Source organism: Sebastes umbrosus, chromosome 22 (assembly GCF_015220745.1).
Source record: "Sebastes umbrosus isolate fSebUmb1 chromosome 22, fSebUmb1.pri, whole genome shotgun sequence".
In the NCBI taxonomy this organism is placed as follows: domain Eukaryota; kingdom Metazoa; phylum Chordata; class Actinopteri; order Perciformes; family Sebastidae; genus Sebastes; species Sebastes umbrosus.
Genome location: NC_051290.1, coordinates 5615354 through 5642085, shown reverse-complemented (window position 1 = coordinate 5642085; position 26732 = coordinate 5615354). Strand labels below are relative to the sequence as shown.

The window sequence follows — 26732 nt, the reverse complement described above, 5'->3', positions numbered from 1 at the left end:
GAGTCGATAATGTTACTCGCTGCCATCGCCACCGCTCTCTCTCTCTCTTGCTTCACCACTCACTTCCCACGTACACACACACACACACACACACTACACACTGGCTCTGCTCCAAATGACCTATGCTACTCTTACAACAACTGGCTCTAGAGAGGACCATTCACGTTTTTGCGTCGCCACCGTAGCTCTCCAACGTGCTTGGCAAACTGGAGAAGCTTCAGTTGGTGTATGAGACTACTAAACGTCATCATGCCGACTCGTCCGCCTTTACAGCCTCGTTGTTCATACTCATGCGACCGTGGCGCAGTTATACTACAGCCTAACGTTAGCTTTTTACTTCTAGCGATTGCATTCACACTTCACAAATCATAAAAGTGGTGTTTATTTGTGGAGATTTTACAGAACAAAACGTGTAAGTATCATAAACGTTTGTTCGCCACAAAGTTTATTTTCCAATAATCCAAAAGCCAATGGAAAAATCTCATTGGCTTTTTGTCGAGGGAACCAGGGCGAATCTAACTCCAACTAACCGGTCTGGCCTACAAGAATACGTCATCCCTGCTCCACTCTATAGTTGCAGCAATGAACAGTGTGAACGCACCCTCTGAGCTGTAGCACCCAGTGGAGGAACAGAATAGAGATGCTGCTACACTATATACTGAGTGTGTGCATGCAGTTGCTAGTGTGTATGATTGTGCGTACATGCTTCACAGGCAGGTCTGTATTTACAGCGGCTAGAGATAAGGGCAATCAGCTCAAGTGTGTTGTTGCTTTAAAAATATTCCACAGTGAAATTACCAGATAATCATCATCACTACCACTCGGTATTATCGGCCATGATGTGCCTCAGCTGCATCCCAAAACGACGGGATAGAAAGAAACATTTTGCAGGGAACTGATACGGCGAAACTGCCTTACCTGTGTGAGTATATCCTGCATCACAGGTACAACTCCCCGTTAGCTACTGCTTATGTGAACAGATGGTAGGTTAGTCACGCACACACACACATGCACACTCACATATGCATTCACCAGAGACTGAGAGGGATTGTAATGGAACTGTCCGTCAAGTCAAATCACTGACAAACATGGAATGTTTCAATCTATTCCTGCAGCGGAAGGGAGACAGAGGGCTTTCGAGAGGGGGGATGATAACAGCAATGAAATATAGATTCACAACAAATGGATGTTTCAGGCCATTCAGGAATATTAGAGTCTTTTCAGTGCTTCCAAAAGCAATTCTACCAGTTATTTCACTCACATTTTTTAAAAAGATATTGGAATCAGGCAGTCCGAAAAGTGTGAGACACTGCGACTGGACAGCAATGTTTACTTAATACATTCACACCGACAGCGAAGCAAACTTTTCATGCGGCGCGATTACATACAAAGTCAATGCAAGGAGGCGAACAGATGCAAATTTGCAACGGGCGACGCAAATGGTGCGAATTACACTCACTACGATAATACGTCATATCTGCACAGAGACCGGACAAAACTATAAATACATGTATTAATATATGTGTATTAACCACAGACTGTTTAAACTATACAAAACAACGTCGCTGTTGTATTTGGAGCAGCTGCATAGCCTGGCACTGATCAATCCAAACTCCATTCAGAAAACAAGCATTTTACAAGTTGTTTGCTTGTCGTCTTGCGGACAGACCTGACAAAGCATGAACTCAGACTTTTTACAACTCTGCATCATTATTGTAGTTATTTCGGCATACTATTTCACAGCACAGTGTGTTTATTTTGGGTTAATAACACAGTACCGACGTGTGGCTTGCTAGATACTGTCAGTTCAATGACACTGTATGTGAATACAGCTCGGTGAAATTCACAGAGCGCTGCCGGGAACCCAGGCACGACAGCGTTTGGTTTTCCAACATATCTGGGACTTCCACAATATGTACAAAGCAGCAGCAGTGGTTATATCTTCCATGGTTGATGGCGGGAATTGCGGAAGGAAAAGTTGTTGGTCTCTATGGAGACAAGCTCTTTCTCCTCTCCGGCTAAAAGCAAGGCGAAAATGAGCTTCGCTCTTGGTGTGAATGCGACATAATGGTGTCTGCTTGCTTCATTCCTTTGTATATTGGTAGATTTTCAATTATTTTATTCTTGTTTTATTCTAACGTTTTAATTATTCTACTGTTATTTCTTTACTGCTTATTTGCACCAACGAACCAAAATAAATTCCTAGTGTATGCCTGATACACCTGGCAATAAATAAAGATTCTGAAAGTGTGGGGCAAATTATTTCTGGATGGAATGAAATGACTCACAGTTAGTTGACGTGACAAATAGAATATGGCACTTAAAAATGCTGTGGTATCCCTTTAGGCATATAGGGGACGTCTGAAAGTTTGCATATTTGTGTGTGCATATACTGTATAAGAGTGTGTGTGTGTGTGTGTGTGTGTGTGTGTCTGCGTGCTGGTCTTTGCCCGTGCACCTGCATTCGGAAGGTAAAGGGGTTATAAATCACTGTCTCTGTGTGTGAGCATATGTTTGTGTTTTTCTTGCCTTCTCGGCCCGTTATGAGACGCTGCTCGTCCTGACAGTCGGAATGGATGGCAGTCATTATTTATGATGCCGTCCACTCGTCACCGCGTGTTGTCACCGCGCGGGCTGTCAGCTGCCACAAGATGGTAATCGCACAAATGCCATTCGGCTAGAACCTGATAGATAAGTATATGTGGTAAATAACTGCACGGTGTGCTCAGCTCCTTGTGTGTGTGTGTGTGTGTGTGTGTGTGTGTGTGTGTGTCAGGGGAAAAGATAAAGGGAGGTAAAGATAGGGACATGGATGGAGTCTTCTCCACTCTGATCACATGCATGTACCAGATTAGATTTTCCAATTTAAATCGGAGAAGGCTTTCAGCTCGAGGGTGACGCTCAGCTGAGTTTGGTTTTGTCTCCCATAAAGCATTTCATCATTATGTAATTATTGTAAAAGAACATCATGGGGACAATTTGCAGTCTCTGTAGCGGTGTTTACCTTCACTCCATTTAACTCTGCAGACGCCTGCTTTTAGGTGACAGGAGCTCTGCTGGAGTGCTTTAGCCAAAGAGATCATCTTTATGCTTTCTCTTTCACATTCTCGTGAACGCTACAGTATATCTCAGGAAGGAATTCACAACCACCGGACTTCAAAACCAGGAGACCGGTGTTGATCGGAGTTTTGTTTTGTAAGTTACGTTAGTGACGTTTGTCGGGTGCAGAAATGACACTAAAATGCGCACTCATGACACGCTCAATGTCTGTGTAATGTCGTGGTATTTATACGCCTTCCTGTGAGACCGGTTTGCTTAATTAATTTAGAAAATAACTCACCTGTTGCTGAGATTCACAGAATGCCAACAGTGGAGCTGCCGTGTCCTGCTCTAAATCTCGTTCACCTGCTTTGTATTGAGCTCTAGCTGAAATCCACGTTGCATATTAATGGTTTCTTTCTCACTTAAACAAATAAACAAGTTCGTCCTCTAATAGTTTATTCATGCAACACCACAGAAATATAAAATATATAACTTTAAATAGCGGATAAATGATCATTCACACATCAAAAGTGACACCCAGGCAAGAGCAGTACGTTCACAGCTAAGATTTATTTAGTTATCATTTGATGGTTTTGAGTTTTTTGTAGCTTTAAATTGGTATTTTGGTAAAAATCCTTTCTTACATTGAATTCCCCTTATTTAAGTCATTACAGGTAGTTTGGGATTCAGGCATTTTACAGTATGTCAGAAAAGTGTTGGAGCACTTTTCATCCTACTTTTCATTTGCATAATTACAACCCGAGAAAGTTACTCTCTTCTTATTTTGAGCAGATGTTTTGAACGTGAACCCTGCACTAAACACCGTCTCACACTTCTCTGTCACAACATGCGCGGTAAGACCCCTCTTAGCGTGCCAGGCGCTATGGCGTACACCGGATTTGCCCTGAGGCTCCGTGTATGTGCGTGTACGCGGGTGGTGCTGCAGGAAGGACGAGGTACAACAGAGGAGATAACGGAACCCCGCTGAGGTAGCGGGGCGGTTCGTCGGGCTTCAAACCCTTCGCCACTCGCCACTTTCTCTGTGTGTATTCCTCTCTCGCTTTGTCTCTCCCCTTCCCCTTATGCTGACATTTTTCGGGGCTGTGTGACGCCATGAATGACAACTAGGGGCTCTTTGGAGTGTATGTCGGCAGAGTGGCCTGGCTGAAGGAGATAAGGAAGAGGAGGCCGCACACATGCACACACACGCCCACACACGCACACACACATGCACATTGTCCATGCTTTTAAAAAGGACACAGAGACCTCCATACACAAAATCAAAAGGAAATCCTGGTATCGTTCTGGGAATGGTTTTGTAATTTGTGTAATATGTATATAGGCACGCATAACCACTCACATTGTGGACATTTCTGCAAGCTTTTTGTGGCACATTGTTGTCAGCAATGTCAACTAGTAACCAACTGAGAGGGACGTAAATTGATATTAAGACTTTGATTTGTTAAAATGGAATTACCTGCAACCTATGGAGAGATGCATTTACAACTTAGCCTACATTAAACAAGTTGTACATACTGGTTGTAGTTTCAGTTCAACATCAGGGTTCCCACACGTCCTGGAAAACCTGGAAAACCTGGAAAACAGATGACCAATTTTCCAGTCATTGAAATCACATGGAAAATGAGAGAAAAAGTCTAATGTCCTGGAAAATTTTGTGTTGTCCTGGAATATTATTTTAACATTCTCCTATTTTCCTTTAGCTGAGAATGAACTAGGCTTTATCTATCAAAATAGTTAACATTGCCATCTGAAAGGGCTAAGGATCGTATTAACGTTCAAATGGTGGTTTATGGACAGTTATGTTGTGTAAACAAAGTCTATGGAGGACAGAACCTGCCAAAATAAAACAAAAAAAATAAATAAATGTCATCAAATGTAGCAAAATAATATTAAAAATAAATGTAGCCATTAATTAATTGGTGAAGATGTGATTATAATATTTTTTCAAATTTATTTATTTTCCATTTATTTTTATTAATTTATCTATTTATGCATTTATTTTGTATTTATTTACATATTTTTGCATTATATTATTTATTTAATTTAAATGTATATGTATTTATTTATTTTTATTTATTATGTTCCAAAAAATATTACAAATACATGTAAGCATTAATTAATTCTGACATAAATTTAAATTTCTGTTTAAATTTGATTCTTTTTTATTTACCTTTGTATTAATTCCCCTATTTAACTGCTCTTTTGTTTAATTTTCCCTTTTATTTTATTTATTTTGTATTCAATTTTAAATTTATTTATTTTGTATTTATTTTTAAATTTAGATATTCATCATTAAATTGTATGTATTTCTTACTTTTTTTTATTTTGGCAGGTTCCGTCCTCCATACCAGGTTGGATGACATAACGGTGCTTTCTTCCCGACTTGTTTTAAAGGATTGAATAATGTTCAAATTGTTTAGCATGTTTGGTTCAGTCTGCAATAAGACTGCATGCAATAAATGATTCATAGATAAGTTATAGCCATAGACTGCACATCTTTTGAATCAGACTTTCACAGAGAGGAACACATTAGTGTACGGTACGATCCTGGTCTTTCATACCAGCTGTATCATCACTGAAAATGTCCTGGAAAAGTCCAGGTAAATGATCACATTTAATCGTGTTGCATTTCCCTCCTCCATCACTTTGTGAAAGCACTTCCACTGCAGCACCAGCCTTGGTCCTGTTTGTTTGTTAGTTTCTCCTTCAGGTTATGAGCAGAAACTAACAATCAGTTTGAATTTCATCACGTGTGCACGAGCCACATCACAAACATATGCACAGACACACCTGTTGTGTTGCACTTCTCCAATACTGTGTGAAAACACTAAAAGCATTCCAACAAGAGTGATCCCCGTAAGCACAGATGCTCATTAATATGCATAACCGCACGCAGTAACTCGCCGTGATGCGCTCACACACATATATACGCTCTATATTCTCCGCCGCACCAGCGTAGAGCCCCGGCCCCAGCTTGCCGCCCTGCCTCGGGGATGGCAGTGGCAGATGGCGCCTGTTCAGAACTGCCGGGTACCCAGATCTGTTGGTTGGAGCCCCGAGAGGCGCCGTTGATCATAGAAATGAAGTGGAGATGACACTGATCACTCTTCCGCCTCCTCCCCGAGCTCCCTCACTTTCGGTAAATGCAGAGGAGCCGAGAGATACTTAATGTGCAGAAAGAAGGTGTGAAGGCGATGTGGGAGGTGAATGCAAACAAACCAGAATCTATACGTGGAGGCAGCGTCTGGGAGAATTGGAATGCAGACGAGGCAGCGCTACCACCTTGTTAACTAAAAACAACACACACAAAAGGGTTGAATTGTCAGCGATAAGCCTGGGCGGGGAAAAAAAGAAACCCATCTTGATTGATTTTGGTATTTCTGAGGCAGCTCTAATTATATGCTTTTGTTACTGACACTGATGAAATACTCAGAAACAGTCATTGATTTGACGTACTCTTTTTTCCTAGGCAGATCCATTCCACTACAGCTGGTATCAATCTTTATCACAGTTTCAGGTGCCTTATTTAGCCGAACAATTAATTTTAATTACAGGAGCTTATATGGGAATTGATTGATCTGGATCACTGTAATATGGGCTATTTCTAAGACGCTGCCTCCTTTTCAGTGTAGTTCAAAATTAAGTTTGTGTATCCAATTTATTACAACCTGTAAATAACACATTTATTAAGACATGTGGCAGTCCACACACAGCATACTTACTATCAATATAAAAGCATTCTTTTCCATTACATTTTTACTGTCAGTGTTCACAGCTACATAACGTGACAATGTGTTGCTGCATTGGGTTTAAATTGACCTTCAGTACTTGCGGCACATCACGATGTCTAACCTTTATGTTGGATGAATCAGGGAAGCAGTCATTTTGGTATGTTTTGTCGGTGCCTCAGATTATAAAATGCTGTCATGACACTACAGATTAAATGTGAGGCTGTGTTCATTTTTAGGGGTGTAAGGATCCATCAATTCGGATTCAGATTTTCAATGATCCAATATCATTGACGCAAAGTAAAATACATATCATCATCTTTAGTATACACCTTTATTTTGAAAATCCCATGGCATGTCTGTTTCACCATTTCTGTCCAAGCATAGCTCGTTCCTAAACATCCACATAGTGCTAGCGGCGTAGCTTCGGTTATGCTTTACGCAAAGACGGCTGCACGGACGTGAGCGGACGTGGAATCCTGACGAGGAAACGAGCAGCGTTACTGAGCGCCGCTAGCGGTGCAACGTTAGCGAGTGCGTGGTCAGCTGAGAGAGAGAGAGAGCAGTTTATCTGTCGGTGAATAAATGATACAACTCCTCAAGACCCGAGCCAAGTTCCTGTGTGTGTCTTGCTTGCTACCTGCTGGTTAGAGTGAAGGGGAAGCTAGCAACAACTTCAGCTCAGGCGAAGGTGGGCTATTAAGGTGGACCAGCTATTCTCATTTAATTGACGAGCCGCTTGCCTACATTGACCTCCAACAACATTTTTTATTCTTTTTATTAAAACAAATAGATTGTTTTTCATTTAAATGTCTGGAAGAGCCCAATAATAATATTATCAAAATCATATTTTAGTTTCTTTTTGTGAGTTGATATAAATGTAACTGACTGTGTTAAATGGGCATATGACATCATCTCATATCGATCGCAGGTCCCTGAGTTGAATCAAATCGAAATGGTATCGAGGCAGATTTGTGATATTGGCAAATATTGTATCGTCGTCCAGAGAATCAGAGTAATATCGTAATTCTGCCGTGAGTTTGATTCTTTGTTAACACGACAACTTGGCAAGTAGATAGCATGCACACAAGCCACACACAGACCTTCCTAAAGAGCCCCACCAGAGAGGAAATCGTGGCCAAAGGAGTGAATCCCAAAGAGAGAACTGCTGGCTTTTTCAATTCCCCCCTCTCTCCTGGTTAGATAAAGCTCTTTTCTTTGGTATAACACACACTGCATAATTGCATATAATTGGATTTAGCAGTTCAGTGACCTTGTGGTCAGTTTGTTGGAGTGGACAGTAGATAGCTTTTGAGAGAGAGAGACAGAGAGACCATCTAGTAATGTGTCCGTATATACTGTACACATCAGTGAGTATGTTTGAGGCTCTTGAGAGACGAGATGATCCAGACATGTCAGCCTGATCCCCGGCGACCTGATGTCAGATACTCAACAGTGATCTTTAGCTAGTCCTGACACAGTAGTGCACATGTCCTGACTGTTTAAAACATGCTAATGTTATCACTCTTGTGGATCACAAGAATCAATCTTTTTATAGTGTCACATAATAAGAAGTTCTAATAAGCAAAGGAGAGCAGCGGAGAGCCGCGGGGGATTTGAGTTCTTTTGTGCCTCGAGCCGGCACATTAGCATTCATGGGGCGTCATGGATTAGAGCAGTAATCCCCAGGAAGCTTGTTTTTTCTTTTTTCAGATTTTCGCGATATCTTTGGTGCTAACCAGTCGTTGCTTTGGTGTTTTTTACACTTCACTGCACAGAGACTGTACTTATATCAAAGAGTGGAGCTGATACTGAGACGACTCCGTTTACGTCGCAGTGACGCTCAATGTTCATTGTAACTGTTACATTTATGGTCCAACTGAAACAAAACCCTGCCCATCCCTCCCTGCCGAAGGGAGACACCAAAGAGTATAGAAGCAAAGAGGCGAAACTCAGGGGCTTTTTTGACAACAGCTCTGCCGCCATTTTGGACTGCCAATGAATCTGTGGCCATGGATGTATAAAGACACGTCTGTGAATCAGAGGATACTTTTTTTTTTAGATTAATCAACTTCCCTCTATGAACACATAATTGCCCTCTTAAATCATTATGTCATAAAACTTAAGTTGTAAAATTAACTAATAGCCGAATCGGCATAATGAACATACATACATTGCACTGCAACATTCATGACATTTCTGGTTCGGCCAGCTTCCTGCTAGCTGTATGTGGCTGTAATAATGAATATATTGGCTGTAATTCATCACTTTTATTATCTTATAATACACCCATGGGCTGTAAACTGTAAGCCTGTATCGTGGTGGATGATTTAACATCTCTGTTCCCAAACAACCGGCTATCGGACAGTAGCTAGTAGTGCTAGTAGCATGACATAAACAGGATTTAATGTAGTTGTAGTCTGTTTACTAACATGTAGGGCAAAAGCAAAAGACATCCTCTTATACATCCATGGTCTGTCATTAAATTGGACAATATAATATAAATAATTTTGTCGCTTTCAGTCCAAAGTGGTTGATACTTTCTCTGACGACAATTGACTTTATCAATATACGTTCTTTGGAGACACTGAATGTCCAATGTTACTACTTACTAACAATATTTACAGGGTAGCCAAACCCAACTTTCATTTATAGGAGAAGTTCAGACATTATTTTTTTAAATCCAGGCTAATATCCAATACAAGCCTCACAACTACAATGGAAAAAATCCATTTGAAGCAGCTTCCCACATAAGTGTCTTATCTGCCCTCTTCAACTTGTAAACTGGTGACCAAGTGATGACCCCCTGCCACTACACACAGTAAGGGACAAAGGCACCATATTAAGGGGTCTCTTTCTCATGTGCGTTCTGAGCCACTAATCCAGTTTCCTCCGGGCCCCCTGGGGATGAGCTGATCCAGCGGCGACTGGTATTCAGCCGCAGACACACTGCTAAAGGAACGGCTGCCGTGGAGGGGATGAGGGCACTGAGCGCCAAATAGCTGGTGACTCAGGAAGCACCGAGCCCTTCTGATCTATCGCCAGATCCCTCTGGAGGTAGAGTGGGCGGAGGGCGGAGGAGGGTGGGTTGGCTGATCAGGGACGTCGGGGCTACCCACCTCTGAGTGAAAATATTGCTTTGTGTCAAGCAACCTGCAGCTCTACGCTTCCCTTTTTGTCCTTTCTTTTTGAGAGAAAAAATGCAAATGATGCAAAAATAGCCCAGAGAACAGATTGAGTGTTTTTCTTAAAGAGCCGTCGTGGGGCTCCAAAAACAGCACGGTGGATCTGAGGATGAAGTCGTGACAGATGGGATCAGTGGAGCCTAGCATAACAGCCCTGTCTGATTAAGCAGTCCTACACCGTGTGAGCGCTAGCCAAAACAGCGGTGGTGGTGGTGATGGTTTTGGCGGCAGTAGCGATGATGATATATACTCTGCGTACAGTATCAAAGTCCCAAGGGCACTGGCAAAAGTACACCTTTGCACATGCAAGCATCAGGTGTGGCTGTGAGATAACATGGCCTTCTTGCACCTGAGGCCAGAGAGCTCCTCGGGGTAACAAGCTACTCCAATCAGCTTTGTTCTTGTTATTCTAGATAGCCAGGTGCCAGAGAAATTAATATGATTTAGGGCTGTCAGTCAATTGAAATAGCTAATTGCGATTAATCCCAAATAAATCACACATTTTGTATCTGTTCAAAATGTACCTTAAGGGGAGATTTGTCAAGTATTTAACACTCTTATCAACGTGGGAGCGGGCAAATATGCTTGCTTTATATATTTGTTATTGGAAATCAATTTAACAACACAAAACAATGACAAATATTGTCCAGAAACCCTCACAGGTACTGCATTTAGCATAAAACAATATGCTCAAATCATAACATGGCAAACTGCAGCCCAACAGGCAACAACAGCTGGCAGTGTGTCAGTGTGCTGACTTGACTATGACTTGCCCCCAAACTGCATGTGATTATCATAAAGTGGGCATGTCTGTAAAGGGGAGACTCGTGGGTACCCATAGAACCCATTTACATTCACATATCTGGAGGTCAGAGGTCAAGGGACCCCTTTGAAAATGGCCATGCCAGTTTTATTCAAAATTTAGCACAAGTTTGGAGCGTTATTTATCCTCCTTTGCAACACACTAGTATGATGATGATGGTGGTTGGTACCAAATGATTCCTTAGCCTTTCTACTTTCATATGATGCCATAATCTGCACTGTAGCTTTAAAAATGAGACCGCTACGACTTGATAATCAAAAGTTGCGTTAACTCGTTATTATTAATTTAACAGTCCTGATATGATTATAAGATGATATAATATATATCTTCATCTATTTTGCTACATTTGATATGCCAAAATACATAAACCACCCTCTGTCTGGTCTCTATTCTACTACTGTCGGCTCCCTCGAGATTGATTTTGCACAACTCATATTTCAATTTGCTTGTTTTTGATGACAGTAATGTAATAAAATGCTAATTAATGCAGGTCTGTGTTCGTTCCACTCGTCTGCACTTTCATCAGTGCCGTTACGTATGCTGACAAATGCTTACAGTTAAACAATACAGCCTTGGCAATGTGGACTTAATGGGCTACAGGATTCCTGACTATATAAAAAGGATTTACCCCCAAAAGGCAATTTCGCTGCAGTGGGAAGATTTATGAAAGGTTTAGGTTTATTCTGTTGCCCTATACCTGCAATCTCTGCAGAGTTTACCTCTGTGGCCAATGCACCAGGACACTGTATTTCTGTGGATATCTTTAACTGATGCACCCTTATTATAATTACTGAATTATCTTATTTGGTTTTATAACCTTATTCAAATGCAATTTCCCCTTGACTTTAAAGAGTTGAGAGTTATGTATTTGGTTGGATCATGTAATAAAAAACACACAATGGCAATGCTAATTGGAAAAGTGAGCACCCCAGTGAGGCCGAATAAAAAAAGGGGACAAACGAAGAGGGGATGATGGAGGTTAGGAACCACGCTGAAAGAAAGATAGAGTCAGGTAGAAAAAGAAAAGAAGAGAGTACAAAGAAGACGTTATCAATAGATGAGTATGACCGTGGAAGAAAGACAAAGTGAGCGGGGGAATGTGAAGCAGAATGTGAATACACCAGTATGGCCATCGTCATGGTAGAAAAGATACTGGAGCCAGTTGCCATGCCAACAAGGGTCGGGCTGCAGCATCTCATGCGTTTGTCCACAGAAGGCCTAAAAAGTGATGAGTGACTTTCAGGAGAAACAAAACTTTGGAAGAAAACAATTCTCCGACGTTGAGGGGGAAAGAAATGGATTCGTGTCAGTCTTTTCTCTTTCACCTCAACGTTCTTGGGCCCACTCTAGTAGCTCATATATTTCAGGGAAATATCGCTGACACTTCAAGGTGGAATACTCCACGTCGCTAAAGGAAAAAAATTATTAATGAAGGCTATGACGGGCTTTAGGTATATCTAGGCAGGTAGGATGATGAGCAGAAATATGGATTCTGTTAAAGGGATAGTTTGGAAGTGGGGTTATATGAGGTACTTATCCATAGTCAGTGTAATACTTACAGTAGATGGCGGTCAGCACGCACCCAGTTTGGGAGCAAAACAATGTACTGCTGTGGACGGGGGAAGCTGCAACACTTATTTTAGACACCTAAAAAAATCAATATCAGTTTAAATGTACGCTATATTTAGAATATTTTCACCCTTTTACCTTGCCATCAGACAGCCCTCAAACGGGGAATTGAAGCTGTTATCTATGCTCTCTTCAAAGCCACCAGACTCCAATGACAAAACAGCAATTTTACCTCGCAGAACACGGGAGTTTCTGGTCTACCGCTGCCTCGATCGGTTAGTTAGTTTGCGTTATTGTATGACTTTGGTGAAGCTGAACTAACCCTTAAAAGCACTGAAGCCCCCTAATTTACATAATGAGGCAGAAATGCATAAAGGAACGTATAAAGCAATGTATAAAGAAAAGAAATACAAAAATAAATTAGTTTGTGGAAATAAATAAAGGGTTAAATGCAAAGAGGAAATCATGCATGAATAAATAAATTCACAAATGCATAGATACATAAATAAATATACACTTAAAAAATGCAGAAATAAATAAATGCATAAATACATAAATAAACATATATTAAAAGATAAATGCAAAAATACATAAATAAATACAAATAAATAAATAAATGAATAATAATAAATGCAAAACTAAACACATTGATTTTAAAAATTATTATAATGCCATTTTATATATTAATTAATGTCTACATTTATTTTTAATATTATTTTTGCTACATTTATTTATTTATTTATTGAGTAGTTTATTTATTTGTTCATTTTATTTTTTATTTTGGCAGGTTCTGTCCTCCATAGACTGACAGAAAGTTAAAGCTGTGAAAATATTATAAATATAGGTGTTTAAAATACGTTTTGCTGCTGCCTCCGTCCACAGCAGTACATTACTTTGCTCCCGAAACAGACTGGGGGCGTGCCGACCGTCATCTACTGTAGGTAATACACTGATTATGGATAAGTAGCTCATACAACCCCAATTCAGACAATCCAAACTGTCCCTTTAACCTCTGGTTACATCTATGTGTGACTTTTTGTATTAAAACCCTTTGTGTTAACATTATTTTACTGATACTCCTTCACAAATACACACTTTTTGTTTCCTTTCTGTCTCTTTAGCTGCGTTTTTTTCTCAGCGCCCATCATACGTGAAACCCCGTTCCAAACAGAGCCGGGCTATTTCACAGCACAGCGGCACCAGACATCTCCTACATTGTGTTTAACATTGTTGAAATATTTGTTTACAAGGTTCAGTGCCGTTTAATTTTCTTGTGATCAGCTCTCTCTCTCCTCTCTTTCTCCCTCTCTTTAGCTCCTTCTGCTCGCTCGAACTCAGGAGCCCTTTTGTTTGAATATGCAGAGGACTTCTCGCTCGCTGGTATTTGTTCAGTTTGCCTAATTAGAGTTTGGCGAGATGAAAGCAAGCAGCAGGGCTTTTTGCTCGGCGGCTGAAACTAAACGAGATACTGTTGTGTTTCCGGGAAAAAAACAACTTGAGATTTGTTGTTTCCTTAATTTAGGGTTGAGCTCTGCCATTTTATGGCATTGCTTCGCATTCAAAAGAGACGGATGAACAAAAAATAAATCCTTCTACATTTGTCTGACATTTTCCTTTTGACATTTCCCATGAACTGAACACACATACGCTCGTACTCACATTATGACAAATATTAAAAGAATGTTCCCAGTGAAGGTTCCTCTTAGGAATGCTTTTTAGGCTTCAATTTCATAATAGTTGAAGTGGCCTTTTTAAAGATAATATGTCAAAAATGAATAATCTTATTGTCAGAACTGTTATGTTACTTTAAGGATAATTAAGAGATTACGACTGAAAATGAGACCAAGCTATTTAACATACATTTTTGCACAGTTTAGCTTGCTGAAGAGTCTGTTTAAGCGACTTCTTCAAAGCTGTTTTATTCACCATTTTGCAGCAAAGAAACACACCATTATGTTGTTGTGAGTAGGGAGGATATACCAGTTGGGACTTTCCAATCTCAGTTAAATCAAGCTGCGCATTGTTCCCCCACAAAGACTGTTCCAGCCTGAGAAAATAGGCTCATGAATTCTGAATACATTTGTTACACAATTTCCATAAATTTAGCCGTAGTTATCCAACTCTCTCTCTCAAACGACTGAACTTCCAGGAGCGCAGCAGATCCCACGGTCTAATGGTATTTACCCGACCCAATGAGCTAAATGTAGTTAGTGCATCGTCTCAGTTGGAAGACATTAATTTTCCATTATGGGATGTTGTTGTAGTTACCTGCTGAGACCCACCCCCCGACACAAGGCAGGAAGTCGTCCTGACGGGAAGCCACATTTTCCAGGAAAAGTCATTACGATTTTTTTTTTTTTTTTCCTCCTCTAACACGAAACTACAGTTCACTGCCGCGCCGTTAGTGGAGAGGAACAGGATGTGTGCTCTAAATGCCGGCTGAGGGGAGAAAATTGTCAAAATGAAACATTAAACATCAACAAACGCTCAAGGCAAGGTGCTATTTTACACTAATGTCCCTGTAGATTACTTTGCCTTGACTTGAGCTTCCATGGCTCAGAGGACCGGAGGATTTTGTTGTTTTACTTCATCTCACTGACATGGGTTTACTTTGGCGATGGAGGCGACAATGATATAAAAAAATAGCTGCCTCTACAAGGAATTTAATATACTTTGGGGCTGAGCATTTTTATTACTTGTGAAGAATGATAATTTCTTTTGTCACTTCCTTGATTTTGGAATGACCTCTCTTAATTGTAGATATTGATATATTGACTTGAAGTTATCATATTTTCATTCTGGATATCCATATATTGTGGATGTGTGGCGGCGATGAGTGTGAGGTTGTCGATGGCGTTATAGCTGTGAACGTAGCAGTGCAGTGTGTACAGTTTATTTGACAGTGAATAAATGCTACAACTCCTCAAGACCCGAGCCAACTTCCTGTATCTAGCAACACCGGCTCAGACTCTCATAAGGTGGGTTGTTAAGGTGGACCAGCTATTCTCCTTTAAGTGACAAGCCGCTTCTCTGAGTTTTGCTCAGCTTTTTATCTGATATTTAATATTTCTTTTAACCGTTTTACCGATAGCATTAATTGTTAAATATTCTTAATGTCGGTTAAACGGTTAATTATTGACATCCCGAGTTTGAAATAAATAAATAATTAAAAATAATTAGAAACAAAATGGTTATCACTGTCCACTCATATTCATCAACATGAATCACAATTAGTATATGACTGTATGAAAATAGTATGCAAGATAAGCATATAGTTTGTTTTCATGAACGGCAGAATGGTGCGTCGCTTTAAATGTTGCGGCCGCATAGAATTGTGTGATGTTATCTCTTTCCTTTCGTAAAGGATGCTCCAGTGTATCCTATGCTAAAGGACATATGAAAGGAAGCATTGAAGCTCCTTTCTGTTGCATTTAGAGAATTCAACCAGCTCTTATCATGGCTGCCACTTAGATACTTCCAGGTCATTTCACTCCGTTAGGAACCTTCCCAAGCAAAGAAACCTTTTTGACCGAAGCCAAGGACTTGAAAGAATGCTATTGGCTTTAGGTAGGTTATGTGTGTGGGGAGGGTTGATGTATTCAGATGGTTTTGTACATGAGAAACCACCCCCAGAGTGGTTGCATGTGCTAATTGTCCACTTGAGGACTGGCTTCCTTCCTTCCATCAATGCTGCCGTTCTCTACATCACATCTGACGTTGCAATTACAGCTTCCAGCATCCCAAGAGAAAAAAAAACAAAAAAAACTGTAAAAGACGACATGCATTTTGTTGCCCACTCCCCACTTTTAGCTTCACTAATGAGCAGAGTCCAGAAGTGGCAATCAGAGGCATTCATTCCATGAAATTGACTGTGGAAAGAGGGCGGATGGAGCGGTTGTAGGATGCAGATGCAGCTCTGGCAGTTGGAGATTAGGAAGAGGGGAAGGAAGGACAGATGGGATACTCTGAGAGAGGACACCAGATCTCAGTGGGGACTAATGATTAGTTTTGACCTCATCAATGAAAGGAAAATAGAGGTCAGGTATAGAATTTATTGGTTTTCACAAGATGGACCCAGTATGATTCTTCCAGGCCAGAAATCCAAAACATTTGGTAACTGGGAAAAAATACAAACAATGGAGGGACATAATTTAGGAGATATACTCCTGAACAGCTATTCTCAGCCACTGATGGGCCTCAGAGCGCCACCTAGTGGGCTGAGGAGGTACTGCCGGAGTTGTAGCAGACTCAGTTTTAAAGTTAGAGTGAAGATACTGGTATCATATGACATACAAACCTAAGGAATCCATTGGTACCAACCATGTCATGCTAGCTTGTTGGGAAGGAGGTTAAATAAGGCTCCAAATTTCCTCTACATTTTGGCGAGGAAAAACTTTAATGGCCATTTTCAAAGGGATCCCTTGACCTCTGATCTCAAGATATGTGAATGAAAATGGGTTTTATGGGTACCCACGAGTCTCCCCTTTACAGACATACATGTCTTGGATGCAGTCAGGGTATGATATTAAGGTTGCGATTGCCTGCTCTAGGACATGAAGATGTAATGTTTGCTATATACTGTATATATATGTTTGCTTTCAGTGTTGGTAGAATCCTTCCTTTGAAGTGAACGCAGTGGGATTTTATGTAAGAGCTAGTAAAACATTGAAGCTCCTTTGAGTATCTTTAGTCTGTCTTGTGTAAATTCGCATAAGTGAAGAAATCATCAACACCCCTCCTGCGCGTGACCGTCGGTGGCTAAAACCGCGAAAGCAGTCCAAATTCTCCAGCTCGACATATGGAGGCCCTGTTTATTTATGAACTGTTTAATTAAGATGGAACGGCAACTGCTCAGATCTCTACCCCTCACCAATCTCCAGCACTCCCTGATTTATTTATCCAGACATATCCCATGACATATTAGCTGTGTTTTAATGAACAAAATGTGCGAGTCAAAGTGATTCACTCAGCATTATGCAGTTAATGAGGAGAAGTGGGGGAGCATAATATCTCGATATGAGATATTTTCCCTTGTAAGACTTAACTATGATCTCCCCACGTACCGAATAGACAGTTATTAAGCCAATAAACAACACTCAAAGTGTTTGCAATATGGGTAAGCCCTTGCTGAATAAGAACGTTGCATCGCCAATTTAGTATAAAATGTTCATGTTTTATATCCTTAATTGTTGAGTATATTAGGACAGTGCTTAATACACCAGAGCTATGGCTCCAATGTTGGATCCAAAATCAATACAGACAAGAATGTCTTGGATTATCTGTCATGGCAGCGATTGTTTCAATACTCTCTGTCTTCAAACCGTGGCATAGGCAATCTTAATTATGTAGTGTGGCCCTGTCTAATTGTAACTTTAAATAGTAAATCACATCATTTGACAGGCTTCCAAACAACTTAGTGCATCGCTCCTGACAGATGATGGCTGTTGCTGCTGTGTAAAGTGGAAAGTGACCATAAAGATTTAATGCTTCACTCGCTCAGCTTAAGTGCCTCGCTTGGGGTCAACAGTTCCCCGTGGTATTTCCAAGGAAATCAAATGCATGTGCGCTCACTCACACACACTCAGAAGAGAAGTCTGAAAACGCTGTAAAAGGGAGTACATTTTTTATTCAGATACTGAATACTCATGGCAATCTGGGGCATTCTGCCACAAACCAACGCACTGAACTGAAAAATAAACGTGTTTTTGGTATATTCATTGCATAAATGCTATGAAATCCTACAGTATATAGTCTATTATGTGTATTTGATTTGCCGTGGCGCTGTGTAAATGTCCACATTGCCCGTCCACCTCCGGAATGTACAGTCAATGTCCTTTTTGCGTCATTGTTGCTGAAATACAGCCGCGCCTTTGCTTCGAAATTCAAGCTTTGCACTTTTCACATTACTGTGGTAACTGGCCAGTTGAGAAGCAGTCACATTTGTGTTGCAGTGTAATCACAGGGCTGTGGTGCATAACGTTCAAGGTAGATGGTGTGCGGTGCTATTGCAGGAGAGGGACCTATAGTGCTCTACTGTAATATCTAATGGATCCGGGGCTCTATACAACAAGAGCTAAATGCTGCAGCCGACATGGAGGCAATATTCCTCTCTAAATCTAGAGTAGTCTAGTCTGTAGTACCAAACACAGTGGTAATACACCTGTAGGCCACTACATGTTGTGTCAAAGTCATGACTATGTCATGCCTTTTTGAGCTGGTTCTCAATTCAGATACTTCCGTTAGTACACTTCCATGTAGTGCGTGAATTTCGACAGTGTAGTGTTGTCTTTAATCACACACGGCTGTCGTGCACTCACCTGTACGCTCAGCTGATGATAGTCAGCCACGGACGTATCACGCAGTATCAGAAGTAATTCAATTCAGACGGATAAATTAACCGGATAATGGCTTCTATCAGAATACATTACAGTGGTACTTAATAAATGTATAACTTAAATTTGTATAGTTCAGTGTTCGCTGTTAAAATCGCAACTGCCGCAGCTTCCTCGTCCGCAATTTTCAAGTTTGAAATAGGTTGGTGGCCCCTCCCCTTCCGGTTACTAAGAGTGCACTGTATTCTGCCATACTCAATGTGAACGCACTTAAAAATGCACTGAAAATAGCAAGTGGAAGTACACAAACTGAGACTTGTCCTGTGGTGTATTTTAGTAATGGTATCATAATGGCTTACAGATGATAGTGTTTGCTTGACTGACAGGTGACTCAGCCTCAAACTCAGGCATGGTGGTTAGTTGTGTGCTCACGCCCAAGCTGCAGCCAGGCTTCTCAACCATTCTGAACGTTGGGACTTTTGCTCCCAGTAGCTGACTAATATAACGGCATGCAGTAAATCCTAATCTTTAAAATATCCATCCAGAATCGTATGGGTGAAGTGCTCTTCTAAAGAGAATTGTGTGTTCAGAACAAGACGCCGCAGTGACCTGCAGACGAGGTGTTCAAACTGTACAGACAGGCTCAGACCTTGAAGGAACACTGACTCAATTGTAGTACTGATAAAAGCTTTGACTATTCACCATATAAGGACCGATGAGTCGACGCTCTTCCAGTCTTCGTGTAGCTATTTGATAGAGGGTCAGTGTGCTATTCTTTTTGAAACATCAATAAGGCATTTTAAAGTCACACAGAGCAGTGTTCTACAAATTATGACTAAGGCAGAGTGTGTTCACTGTTCACACATACTGACTTTAAAGCTGGGAGAGCAATGGGCTGCTAGTATAGACTGTATATAAAGACGGACGACATAACTGCTCCCCAAAAGTGAAGCCAAACATCTCCATTGCCCCCTGGTGGCTGGCTGCAGTATAGGTCATACGTTTCTGATAATTTTTGTTTTAATTCGTTTTTTGATGCTGTAAAAAACAAGTGTGATGTCATGATTGACAGCTGTTATTCTCTTTTGCGGCTCGTGATTGGTTTGGGCTAGGGATGTTAATATATATTTTGGTTTCACTTCTGCTCAGTGGCAGGAAGTGGAGACCCGTCGTCCATCTTTATATACAGTCTATGGCTGCTACTCATTGTGAACGGGACCCGGTGTCGCAGCACGGCGCCGCCCGCTGAGCTACAGAGATTTAAAAGGCGCCCTGCGGCACAATAGGGGGAGAGGAGAAGTTGAGAAAAGCTTGACTTTATAGATCCAATCATTCTTTGGTACCATTGTTGTATTAAAACCGCAAAAAAAGTTCTTCTGTACTCAGGAAACAAATTGTACAAGCAGAAATGAACCACTTCCCCCTGTGTAATACGGCGGCTACCTCAGAGCAGAACTGCCCAGTCCGAGCAGAGTATGTAAATCACATCCTCAGTAGAACACACACACACACACAGCTTCATGAGATGAGAGAGACTTTATATCTGTGTGTGTGTGTGTGTGTGTGAACGCGGCTTACGTCTTTTATCCTTTTATTAAAATTACTGCAAGTTTATGACTCCACAGTGTCAGTAAGCGGCTGTGGACCCGACGAAGATTTCCACTTGATGTTAACGTATAGAACCTGTTTGTTCCTTTTGAAACGGGGCGAGCTCTGTTAATAATTTAAAGCATTGTAAGACATGGAAGCCTTTAGCATCAGTCTATAACTCTCAGCGAGATCGCAGAGGTCTTTTTGGCCCCCTTACCGCCCACTCTCTCCTCCTTTCTCTCGCTCATAGAATAGATATCCACACTGAATTATTAAAGCACTTTAAATTCCGCCACAGTTTCTATATTACTTAAGCTGTGCAAAGACACTATGCATTATGGATCAGCCGAGTGAGATGAATATTATTCACATTCAATCAGAAGCGTTCCCCCACATCTTTAAAGCAGATGTTTTTACAAATTGCCCCGGTTTGTTTCGGAGCCCTCGAGGGCCGCGCATGCACTTTTTTGGCAACGGGAGACACGCGGCGATGATTACGCAGTGAAACTTTATCTGTGCCCGGGCCTAGTAAAAGCCGGTGATTTGTGGATGTGTCAAATGTTTTAGATATTGTGTGGTTTTATACCGCGTGCCAAGGGTGCACCCAGCAATAAGCTGCACATAAAACCATTCATTGTTCTTATTTTATACTTCACGACTTTTATACACCTCCATAGTTCTTGCTTTGCAGTAATGCTCCCACTAAAGTCATCAAAGGCAGGCGAGGAATTTGTTTTAACCGACCTGCAAATAAAGCAGGTTTTGTGTCAGTATGGCATGTGGCTTCAGGTGGCACGTAAAGTGCGTTGGCCATATGCTGGTGAAAGTCCTTGGAGGGCTATTTAACATGCCATCCGAGCGCCACGGGAGGCTCGAGAAGCAAACACATTCTTCCCCTCCGACTTAGTGTACGTGGCCATCTGACGAACGAGGAATAGAGGAAGTGCGGTGGAAGGGGATAATGGTGATGACTACCATTTTTCTCTGTCCCCTCCAATTGTGTGCTGCTGCTGCTGCTGCTGTCCTGAGACCCAGCACACCTGTTCCTGTGTGTGTGTGCAGGACGGAGTAATGGCTTACAAGGTCATTCAAGATCATGCTGTACCTGTTGCTTTCAAAACAAAGACATGCAAAGAACTACAGTATTAGCCATGTAGTCATTTGTAGATGGTCGATCAGATAGTATCAGTCTGGTGCATCTATGGACTGATATACATGCATGGGTGTTTCTGCAACAAGGTGCATTTTTAAGTCCCAGCTATGAAATTATGTTAAAATTTGCTGTTAAATGCTTGATCAATGCTTGATACAGTGTTATTACCATTTTGGCATCACTATTTCAGTTATTCAATCATTATTTCCTATGGAATTATTTCATATACATATTACTTTACACTTATACTTATACTTTTTTTCATTTAAATGCGCCGGTCTTCTCACTTCTGCGTCCGTAACCGTGACAATGAACAAATACCATGGTAAAAGTTTTATTCTACACCAAACAAATCTAGTTTCCATGGAAAGTATTTATTGTGTGTCCTTACCATACAGCTTAGGGATCATGTATTTTGAACTACATTTTAAAAAGACTTAATGTTACTGTTGAATTCATTTATATTTGATGTTAAGAGTCAAAGCTAACGTAGCAGACCTCGCTAGATGCCATTTATGTGCAATATTAGCAAAAAATGTCATTTCCGCAACGTGTCCTTAGGACATTAGACCTTAGAATTGCAATATCTGTTATAAAACACAACATATTTTATATTTTTTTGTGTATGAAATCTGACGTCTATCTATATCTGTCAATCGATTAAAATAGTTAATCGCGATTGATCGCAAATTACTCCCACATTTTTTATCTGTTCAAAATGTACCTTAAAGGGAGATTTGTGAAGTATTTAATACTCTTATCAACATGGGAGTGGGCAAATATGCTGCTTTATGTAAATGTATGTAAATATGTATTATTGGAAATCAGTTAACAACACAAAACAATGACAAATATTGTCCATAAACCCTTACAGGTACTGCATGTAGCATAAAACAATATGCTCTAATCATAACATGGCAAACTGCAGCCCAACAGGCAACAACAGCTGTCAGTGTGTCAGTGTGCTGACTTGACTATGACTTGCCCCAAACTGCATGTGATTATCATAAAGTGGGCATGTCTGTAAAGGGGAGACTCGTGGGTACCCATAGAACCCATTTACATTCACATAACTTGAGGTCAGAGGTCAAGGGACCCCTTTGAAAATGGCCATGCCAGTTTTTCCTCGCCAAAATTTAGCGTAAGTTTGGAGCGTTATTTAGGAATGTATTCTTTAGGTTTTTTAGTTTCATAAGACGCCAGTTTCTTGAGAAACCCATATTAAAAAAATAATAATAATAAAATGTAAAAAAAGGAAAATGTATAAAAGGAAAATGATTGTAATGTTGCGTTAAGGACATTTAATAAGAACAATTGATAACAAATGTCAAAGATAAACCTGTTACAAATTCAAATCTTAATGTCTATATGTCATTTTTTGTGTACCTGTTTATATGTACATACTCTGATGGTTAAAATTAAAATTCATAGAGGTTGATTTTTTTTTTTTTTAAATCAAGTTAATAGTGACCGTAGTTGCAGAAACACCCACATATAACCCAGGTTGATATTGCCTGTCGGTGTCTTAACCATGCATTATCTGGTGCCTGAGCCACCAACAGTCATTCGAATGAAATCAGTAGTCTGTGTTCATCAGAGCAGAAGAAAGTGGCAGATGAGGAAGAGGAGAGCAGGAGGCAGCTGCAGCTGGCTGATGGAGGGCTGGATGTGGAGACGGGGAGCTAAGAAAAAAGGTGGAGAAATGGGTGGAAAACAGAGGGAGCAGAGGAGCTGGCCAGATAAGCATGTCTCCTCCTAATGGCAGAATTATGACCCCGCTCCATCTGCCACTCAATCATAACCGACCAATCGGCGGCGGTTCCGTCAGGCACTCCCCATCTGTACTCACCGCAGAATTAAGGATGCAATCAAACGCTCAGATGTCAAGGAGATGGCGAGACTCACAGTTTGGGCTCGGGTTCTGTCACGTCGCGTGGCAAGCGATGCCGCTTGTGGTAATTTGATTTGTGCTCCCAATATCGATGCAGAATGGAAGTTAAGAGAGACGGAGCTTTCCCTTATGTCTTGCTGTATTCACATGTCTCGCAGTGATCAGTAATTTCAATTTTGAGTCACGCCGCCTCTTCTCTCTCGCAAACCACTTGCTAGTTAAAGCCGTCACATCCTGATCAGAATCTGGCATGGAGTCTGGCATCCTGCGCTTCTGCCAAGGCAACAAAATGTGTGACTGGCTGTGTGTGTTTCTGTTTGGGGAAAAAAAAAAAAAAAAATGTGTGAAAATTGTTTGGCGTGTTTCTCGGATCAAATCACGACTTTCTAATTTCCTGATACCGCGGAGTGAATTTCTCCTTTTGATTGATTTTTTTTGGCTTTTCTCTGCCGCTGTGCTGCACACCTGTCTGTGAGTCTCAGGTTAACGCCGGCTGTGAAGATGCCACTTGACAACTTGCTCTTCATCTGCACCACTTTCTCTTGCCTTCTCTTCTTCACTTTTCCTCTGCCATAAAAATCACGCCGCTGTCTTTTTGCCTGCCTGAGCGGGGATGAGGCCGGGGTGGGTGGTGTATTTGAATGATTTGGTATGCAGCGACAGCACCGTTCTGTTTCATTGCAGGAGCCTTCGCCTTATCTCCTTAATGGATTATGAGCAAGGGAACAAAAACAGAGGGAGGCAGAGTGAGAATGATTGGACTCCCTGCAAAGGGCCGGCAGGAAACGGACTGCAACCAGATAAATAAAACACTCTGCCTGTACATTTCCTCTGCTCCTGAATCACAGATGTTATTAAGAAAGAAGACAATAGGAACAGCTTGTAGTCGAGAGTCATTTGAGCTTGTGTAGTCATTGCTTTCTGATTTACCTGCTCGCCGGTGGTGGCGTGGACGTGCTATGCAACCAGCCCCCGGTTGTGTGTGTTAATTTCCAGAGACATTAGACATTATCTCTTTATTGCAGAAACCGGATGTTTAGGTAACCTTAGCTGTCAAGCACCTCAGTTAGCCAGTCCGCGGTCTAAATGTCGATGCACACACCTCGCGGAGACGAACCCTGGCACGTTTACAGTAGAAGTTTTGGCGTCGATTAGTGCTGCTTTAAAGGCCCTGTCTCCTTTTTGCTACTGACTTCTGAAGCAGAATAAACCCACATTTCTTTAGAAAAGAAGGTCATACTAAATGTAGGTCAAATACAGTACCGAACTATGAATCTCAAGCATCAATGAAAAAAAGAATCCATCCATTATCTGTAACCGCTGGAGCCGATCCCAGCTGACATTGGGCGAAGGCCGGGTACACCTTGAACAGGTCGCCAGACTATCACAGGGCTGACACACAAAGACAGACAACGCTCACATTCACACCTACGGGACATTTAGAGTCACAGTGAACCTGACGACAGTGTTAACCATGCAAAAATCAGTTCTATGAATCTTTTCAAGTCTGAGGTTTTTTTTAGGTAGCACATTTTCTGCATGTTGGACCCCTCTTTATTCTGGTGAATGATGATATACCAACCAGAATTAAAGCACTCCGAGGCTGAACCACTGCACTTCATTGTCAGCGAAGGGTTAATCTGATTGAGCTGTTTGCCTAGAGAGTGCCAAGAGTCTTATGTTTGAAATGGTATTGATCAAGAAAAGACAGGTCGGCTTGAAACGCTCTGACCTTTTGGGACTTGTAGTCCAACAGACGTAATGCTGTTGATATTCCGTGCTGCCCGGGGTTAAATCCAATTTGCCTTAGCCATTCGGGTTCATTTGAGAGTAAACCTTGCTTTAGGCCATAGTTAAGACCGTGTTTCATTTTTGTTCTAGCTCTATTTCTCTGGTGTAAGGTTTGCTTCCAAGAAGTCTATCCCCGGGACATGCCAGAGTATGTTTACAGTGCATGACCCCTGCTAGCGTTGATGTTTAAACTACTATTTTGTGATTATTTTCCCTCCTGTCAGGCTTTTTTTTTTCTCTGATAATCCTCTATACAGTAGCTGCTGTATGAGGCCCATATTTTAAAGAGTAAGAACTATTATATATTGTACGTCATTGTGGTTGTAAACATTGCTGCTTTACCTTTGTTTAAGAAACATACTTTTTACTAGACTGGCGTGTGCATGATAACGCACACAATTATGCAACAAAAACTCCCTGTGGTGGTACAACAAGGTCTTCTAGAGACAGTCAGGTCCGTTGTGCTTTGTCATTGAAAAGTGCATATCTACAGATTGGGACCATTTGTGCCAATAAAACAAGGATTGGGTCAATGACTCCCAACCACGTTAGCTTTGGGCCAATAGAAACACTGATGTGATTCAGACACATCACGTCAGTCTGTCATGAATCAGACACTTCGCTCCCTCTAATGCATTCGAAATTTCCTTAAGTCAAAGTATAAATGCAGTTGAGTTGAGTCCAAATTCAATTTGAATAAAATGAGCCTCTGTTTAAAAGTATATAAGTGTTATAAGTGGCTGTGAAAGTTAACACGATAATAACGCGTTAACGTGAAATAGTTTTAACTCCACACATTTTCTTTAACACATTAACACAAATGGTCTTTAAGAGGTCGTAGTGGGCTCAGTTTTCAAGCTAAAGTGAAGATACTGGTGCAACATGAAAGTACACAACCTAAAGAATCCATTGGTACCAACCATGTCATAGCTTGTTGGTAAGGAGGTTAAATAACGCTCCAAACTTGTGCTAAATTTTGGTGAGGAAAAACTGTCATAGCCATTTTCAAAGGGGTCCCTTGACCTCTGACCTCAAGATATGTGAATGAAAATGGGTTCTATGGGTACCCACGAGTCTCCCCTTTACAGACATGCCCACTTTATGATAATCACATGCAGTTTGGGGGCAAGTCATAGTCAAGTCAGCACACTGACACACTGACAGCTGTTGTTGTCTGTTGGGCTGCAGTTTGCCATGTTATGATTTGAGCATATTGTTTAGGCTAAATGCAGTACCTGTGAGGGTTTCTGGACAATATCTGTCATTGTTTTGTGTTGTTAATTGATTTCCAATAATAAATATATACATACATTTGCATAAAACAGCATATTTGAATCGATTGACAGCCCTAGTATTGACATGGTTCAAATTGAGTTGTGTTTCTGTACTATGAAAGAGGTCTGAAGTGATTATGTTGAAAGGTTTTATAACACAAATAGTTCCAATGACTAAGAGCACAGTGGTAGTAAGCGTATGCTTGATTGTCTATTACGATGTTATGTTTAAGACGGCGTCTTGGGGTCCCTGGCCCCCAACATTTTGAGACCCCCTGTTTTAAGGAATGACCTTCAATTGTTCAGCCTGCTGCTTCTGATAATGACGGTTTT

At 41.0% G+C, this 26732-nt stretch overlaps 1 protein-coding gene across 14 annotated transcripts in view; it reads left to right on the top strand.

Moving 5' to 3' along the window:
- Positions 1-26732, top strand: part of nrxn2b (neurexin 2b) — a 794249-nt gene that overhangs the window by 176905 nt on the left and 590612 nt on the right. The gene's annotated exons all lie outside the window — the stretch shown is intronic.